Genomic DNA, 7,521 nt, shown 5'->3' with positions numbered 1-7,521 from the left:
TGTGTTTTCAACTGTATCTTTTGTTTATAGCATTAGCGAAAACAGCTACTGTATATATCTAATTCACAGCAAGTATTAAAATGATTGAACATATAAGTTGCAGCTTTTCCCACCAAAGACTTTAAGCAATAGTGTGCTGCTTGTTTAATTAATTTAAATCATGCTGCTAAGACTGTATTTTCACATTCTGTTTCCCTGAGCTTGCACTCTCTGCAGGGTTACTCAAATGTTATGTAAAACAAATTTGCTTGTGGAAGTTTTAATGATACAAAATATTTGATTTGAGCTAACATATTGATTCTGTTAATGAAAGCACAAGATGTGCTATTGTAGGGGAAAAATTAACCATTTCATCTGTTTGGGAAGATTCTGTTTGATTTGTAAATTTTATTTTTCAAGCATCATATGCTTCACTTTTGCCTATGCTGAGTGTGAAATATTGCAAAGTTTTGTAAGACCTGGGACATATATACTTTGCTGACTTACCTCCAGAGTCTTTCACAGCCACAACTCCTGTAGAGCTGAGAATTGCCTTTTGGGGAATGAATAGGCAGGATCAGTTTGCTGGTTTAACACTGTCTAGCTTTTCTACCATAATATTTCACTGCCTCCTGGTAACAGCCACACTTAAAAAATATGACCACATCCACTCTTTTTTGTTGGAAGAACTGTGGGTTTGCACCAAGGTGTTTCACCAAAGGCAACAGCATCAAAGTTATGCTTTGTGGACAAAGCAATGGAAGAATTAGTCACATCACCTCCATCAGCTCATCTTTACCTGAAAGCTGCATGAAGTAAAGAGTAAGAACTTGCTAATGATTAAAAGTGAAGGTCTGGCTTCCTCTTTCTCCTGCTGTTTTACAATAAATATTGCTCTGATACAATGAAATGGCTTCATTCTTTTCCAGTTTCCCAATTACAAACTACATCATCTATAAATAAGAGCTCTCTTAGGGACTCTGAGTATTTTTGATGGATCACCAGAGGAAATGTCTTATAAAATCAAAGATCTAGTTATAACAGAAGGAGGTCTGTGGTAATCACTAGGAATCTCCCTTTATTTGCCTAAAATAAGAGCTTATAGTAAGAAGACCATGATGAGTTAGGAAAGGTGAGTTCTGTGCCCAGATCTGCTTCTGCTGAGGCTTCAGGGAAGGGTCTCTAGAAGGCAGGGAAGGGGTCACAGAGAAAGACCATGAGGTGTGGCTGGCTTTCTAGAGCTCCACTCTTCCCCAAAGTTCTGACTTGGCTAAACTCTTCCAGCCAACCAAGTTCATGGATAATTTTCTTTTTTCAGTTCAAGATAATGAATATGTTAAACTTCTTCAAGAGAAGTGAAGTTAGGAGCTCCTGGGGACTAGTGTAAGAAGATCTGCAGTCAGTGAAGAGTGCCACATTGGGCCTCTGTTTTAAAGATAATGAAGAGGACATGGATCCACATTGCCTTCTTCCTCATGGGAAAGTTAAAGTAGAGTAATGGTAGAGAGTCTGTGAAATGCTGAGAGGGTGATGAAGGCAGGTGGTAGAGTCTTAAAGGGAGCTCAAGAATTTTGCCAGGTCATGTCACTAAAGTGCCACTAGATAGAAAACATCCTGAAAAATATGGGTACAGCATGTTCTTAATAAGAAAACAAAACAAACAACAACAAAGCAAAAGCCTTCAGAGAAATAATAATACTTTCCACTACCTATCCATTCTCGCCCTTAAAATATTCTTGACACTAAATTACTTTATCTTCCCCAGTCCTGGAGTCTGGTATGTTAAGCTCATTTCTAAGAATTTTACCATTTGCTCAATCATTCATTCATTTAACATTTTTTGAGCTTCCCCTGATGAACAAATAGTGATAATTATGATAAAATGGGGGGGGGGGGAAGGGAGGTAAAATAAAAGAGGCATTCACAAGATGCTACTAAGGGTTAGAGTGTGTCTAGCCTGAATCTGTCTGGGGCAGGAGGAGGTGTGCTGGTTTTGCTGCAGGGTAAGGTGAATTTAGGGAGTAATAAAATGATGCCTCACCTTGTGGGTGATGCAGGGGCATGTCATAGCGTAGGGGCTTTCTAATGACTTACAGTAAGTTTTCTAGGCCCAAAACTAAAAATGTGGATATATTTTAAACATTATTTACACTAAATAGAACAAAAGAAAAAAGTTACAATCATTTGACAGGATTGAAATTCAAATATGTTAGGTCACTGGAAAAAAATTCTTTTGACCAATCTTGATTTTGTAGAGCAATATTACTACTTTATGCCACTTAGAGTGCTATTAATCATCTCCATTTATAGAAGTGTTTTATCATTGACCAAATGAATCTAGTGTGTGAAACTGTTTTTTTAAAATTAATTGTCATTTATAAATGCCCTGTTTTTCTTCAATCTGTATTTTGACCAAATTATAGTAATTCAATAACGTTTTATTATTCAGGGTTATGTTAATTTGTAATTACTACCACACTAGAACTTAGGGTAATATATATATATTTAGCAAATAATAGTGTTAATGACAAGTTCATTGAAAGTAATTTATGTACTAATTAAAAATAATTATTATTCTATTTATTAAAGTTAGAGCCTCCAGGGCACAGGTCCCAACAATATAAATTAAGTTCTTCCAAATAATAAACTTACATTTCTTTGAAATATTTCATAATTTAAAATTTCTTCCAAGTCAAATTTATCTTCTAATTTAGCAATGCTTTATTTACTTTTCTAGTCAAATACTCTGACAGTTTGAAGCTTTTTGTGGCTCCCAGAAAAGATCGTGTTCTTAAAGTTAATCCACGCCTGTGGGTGTGGGGCTGTTTGACTGGATTAGATTCAGTTAGGGACTCTGATTGGATTGCTTCAGTGAGGCGTGACCCAGGATGGGTCTTGGTCCGCTTGCTGGAGTCCTTTATAAACAGGAGAAATGCACAGAGACACAGAGAAAAAAAGTGGTAGAGACAGAGAAACCTCAAGAAACTGAGAGAGAGGTCCCAGAGGCCAGAGGCTGGAGTCAGCAGAGCACAGAGGCACAGAAAGAGGCCCCTGAGAGGCTGAAAGTAATGAGGCTCAGGAGAAAGGGAGAGGTGAGTCATATGCCTGAGGCCCACAGCTGAGCTCTGGAGAAAATAAGCCTGAGGTAGAAGGCAGAAACCCAGACTAGAGAGCAGGCAGTGGGTTTTGCCACATGGCAGGAGTCCAGGATCACCAGCAGCTGACCTTTGGTGAGACAGCATCTCTGATGATGAGTTGATTTTCACGGCCTCAGAATTGTAATTTTTTAAACTAATAAATTCAGTGGGTTTTGCCACATGGCAGGAGTCCAGGATCACCAGCAGCTGACCTTTGGTGAGACAGCATCTCTGATGATGACTTGATTTTCACGGCCTCAGAATTGTAAGTTTTTAAACTAATAAATTCCCAGTATAAAAGCCAACCTCTTTCTGGTATATTGCTCCCAGCAGTTTTAGCAAACTAAAACAAATACCTAACTAAATAAGTCAGATGAACCCTGATTCAGTTGGCTGCAACGTGACTAAAAATAATATCTTCAGAAGTTCCTGTTTTCCATGGGTTCACACCCACAGGAACGGATTCAGAGTAAGAACATGTTTTTTTTGGGATATATAATTCAAACTACCACAAAGGATAATAACCAATGCTTAATAAATTATAACTCCAGTGTACTGTTACCTGAAATCAAAGCTTTATGTTAATAAATATCACACACACACACACATATACATTTTGAATTATAAACAATTTGGATATAATAACACTTCTGTCTATGTTATTCAGCTAGAAGATGTTTTTTATTTCCCCTTCCCCTGCCTGGTGACAGTGTCTTCAACTGTTTAGAATACTAAAGGATTGGAAAACAATTTAGAAAACATGGGCTTTCAATTTGCAAGATTTGGTTTGTTAAATGGAATGAAAAGTCTTAGAAGCCAGTCATTTTTATTTGTGGATATTGCTGAATCAGAAGGTATTGGATATACACATTGAAAACAGTCCCAGGATACTAAGTTAACCACAGCTGCTTTGACTCTTAAGACTTTCTATTTTAGCTTCATATCTTAACTTTCTTCTGAGTGGCTTAAAGTGATCTTTTGTTTTGAATAATCAATAGATACTTCAGTTCCCAATTTCCATTATTTGCTTCCTAATGCAAAGAAATAATTATTTTATGATTGCATACTTTTATGATTTTTGTTCACTCAATTTTTATGGTTAGTTAAGGATAAAGTCATTTCTTATCACTTAAAATGCCACATGTGTTCAACAATTTTCTGAATTGTTTTCCTTTGACATTGTGAAATGAAACCCACATTTTTTAGAATTACACACCAAACTATTATAAAAATGAAGTGTTAGAAATCAATTCAAATGTTAAATACAAAGGACATCCTTGGCTCATTAAGTAAAAATATCTCATTTAATGAGCAGGAAAGCACTGGAGCACACTGAACCCTGACACAAAGCAAATTATTTAAGTGATAAATTATATTTTATGGGGAGTGTAAAAGTTAATAATACTCAGGGGCATGGTAATAAATGCAGAGGTGTAACTAACTTCATCGACTGCTTTACTTACAAACATGCCATATGTACTTAGTTACTTGGTATGATCATAAAAAGAACAGAAACCACACGATTCATAAAGTGACCTTAATATGATAACTTGCAAGTGCATCCTTTATATCTTATTGTTTTAAGAGATCCTCTTTTTTTTTCCTGTCTTTGGCAACATTCTGCTTTCTTCATTTTTGTTTTCACTTTTGGTCAAGCATTGACCTTGCAGCAGTTAAAGCTGCAGCCTGCTCCTTATCTCTCAGCAGCCCTAATAAAATCAGCCATGCACTCATCCTCTCTGGTGCCCCACAAATGACCTCAGAACTCACTTCAAGAGGACCAACATGCCGTATGAAGAAATGGGTGGGTTAGCTATTGTGTTGGCACCACTCTGGCTCTTTCCTAAGCAAACATTTTTCAGTCGTGTTGAATAGACCCATAAATTAATGTGGTCAATAAACTTCATCCTTGCTTTACTAAGAGGCACAGAGACCTGTTCACTGAATTTGCCTCCACATAATAGGAATGAAGGGAAGAGTTGCAGCAATTGTCTAAGTGATTGAGAGTGAAGTTTAAGGAAAGGAACTGCAGTTGTTTTTTTTTTTGAAATTTAAATTATAGCTATGTTTTTATTTCCTGCTTTGAAATGAAACTTCTTCATCTTTGGACTTGACCTACCTGGTTTAGGATTATGGGCAAATTCTAATGTGATAAAATGTTGCCTCTGATGGGGTAAGTTCTAGAAGAAAATCTAGTTTATAGGTGCTACATGAATGGGTTCTTTTCTGGACTTGGAAAGTAGCAAAGACGATTTTGATCTGTGCAACCATTTTGAGGCTGAATGCAAAGCTGGAAAGAGCAAATTCCCTTAATGCCAGAGCAAATATGACTTTCAGTGTTGTTTCACACCTGTGAGCCTTTGCATATTCTGTTTCCTCTTCCTGGTTACTTTTCTATCTTGACCATTTAGCAAAGTCATATTGACATTCGAAACCAGCTAAAGAATGGACTCTTCTGACCATTCTCCTCTCTCCTCAGGTTGAATTAAGTATTCCTTCTGTGCTATTTATCTTGCATATTTATATACTGCATCCTTCTCTCTGTATTATAACTTATCTATTCATATTTCCCAAAGCAGTATAAGATTCATGATCTAGAAACCCTGTCTTGGCCACCACTGCATCTCTAATACCCAGCAACATGTCCAAAAATGATGGAAGGAAAGAGACAGGGGGAGGGAGTGAGGGAGGAAATCCTTTCTTAGCACATATGGCACCTTTGTGCAAAGCAATCCGTTAGAAAAAGGCACCCTTTCCTCTGGACTCATGGAGCCTTGGACCACGGTGCAAGGTTTGGCTAGGGGAGAACCAGACGAATTTCAGTCCTGACTCTTACCCTCTTGAGACTAAGGAAGAAAGGAATACAGAGGAAGGAAAGGAGAGTGGAAGGGATCAAGGAGAGTTAGGGGAGACAAAGCCATGCGCTCTTCAGTTCTGGACTCCAGACTCCCTAAGGGCAGAGACCATGACTCTTAACATTTCATTTCCTAGAGCCTGATGAAGTACCCAGCACATAGTAGGCACGTTTCCATAGTTATTAAATTGAACTGATTTGTGGATATATGAGATTGTGTCAGATACTTTATACGTAGCAGGGAACTGAAATGGCAGAAGGATAATGATGAAGGAAGATAGTTGGGCAATGGAGAAAGATGAGTGTGACAATTAGGGGAGAGTTTAGGCAACTATGACTTAAGTGTTGAGTACACTGGAAGTCTGAGCTGAGTGGCCTAATTATACACTATTTACAAAAAGTGCCAAGAATTGCTGTAGTTTTATAGAATAATTACATTAAATTTTTTCAGATTAGCTTCTAGAGATAGAAATTATTATCTATAGTTTTTAAAATCAAAGAAGACTCTCCATAACAAAGTGGAGCACCTGTTTCTGAAAAACAATCGCATGTGAAGAAATATATGTAAGACGTGAATTGGTTGTCTAAAATGACAGCATTTACTGATGAATGTGTTCACAGTTTGGATAATTACTAACCAGAATTGGATTTGTTATTTAAGAATTTTCAAAGTTATCTTTCTTGCCCCAGATCATAGTTATCTTTAAGAATATATATACATAAGGTTGGTTTTGATAGAATAATCTGGTCCTTTGAAAGTAATGATGTAGATTATTGTACCACTTGGACACTAATCCCAGGCTGCTACTTAATGGGAGTGACTTTGGACAACTGAACACCTCCAAAATTCGATTTACTCAACTCTGAAACGGACAAAGTGTACCTACCTCAGAAGGTGTTATGAGGTCTTGATGAGATAATGTTTATTGCTTGCTTAGAACAAAGTTGATCTATTAGAATGATTATTACTGCTGCTTAATAGCAAAGTATTTTGTAAAGAAAATTTTTTCATATATATATTTATTTATTTCCCATACTGTTTACTTTCCTCTCCTTCCACTTCTAGTTCACAGGGTTTTGGGGAGCTGATCATGGTCTTTTGTTATCGTGGGGGACACTTCACAAAGCCAGCCCAATCTGAGCTACTAATACAGTCTAGAAGTCTTATGTATGAGATGTTTTCTTTAGCGGGGATTGCAAACTGGAGCCCCACAGAGAATCTGCCTGTGTAATTTGCCATTGCAAAAGACAGCAGAGCTAAATGTTGAAGAGTGAAAGGTTTTAGGAGATAATGCTTAAGTTTCAGGATCTAGTTCTGACTGAAGCTAGAGCTAGAGCTAGAACTATCTCCAGACTTTTAAAATATGTGAACTTTGGGAGTTGGATTTCTTTGATTTGCAAATGAAGCTGACCAGACTAACTGTAATTTTATTATGGCCACTCATAATAGAGTTGACTCTCTCATGCTTATTTATTAAGGGGCTGTTTGACCTCTCCTTATTTAATGTCAATGAGTGCACTTTTAGCAAGGAACCTACAGATTTAGTTAAA

Source organism: Dasypus novemcinctus, chromosome 13 (genome assembly GCF_030445035.2).
Source record: "Dasypus novemcinctus isolate mDasNov1 chromosome 13, mDasNov1.1.hap2, whole genome shotgun sequence".
Lineage (NCBI taxonomy): Eukaryota > Metazoa > Chordata > Mammalia > Cingulata > Dasypodidae > Dasypus > Dasypus novemcinctus.
The sequence above is the reverse complement of the archived record's forward strand: the minus strand, read 5'-3'. Positions refer to the sequence as shown.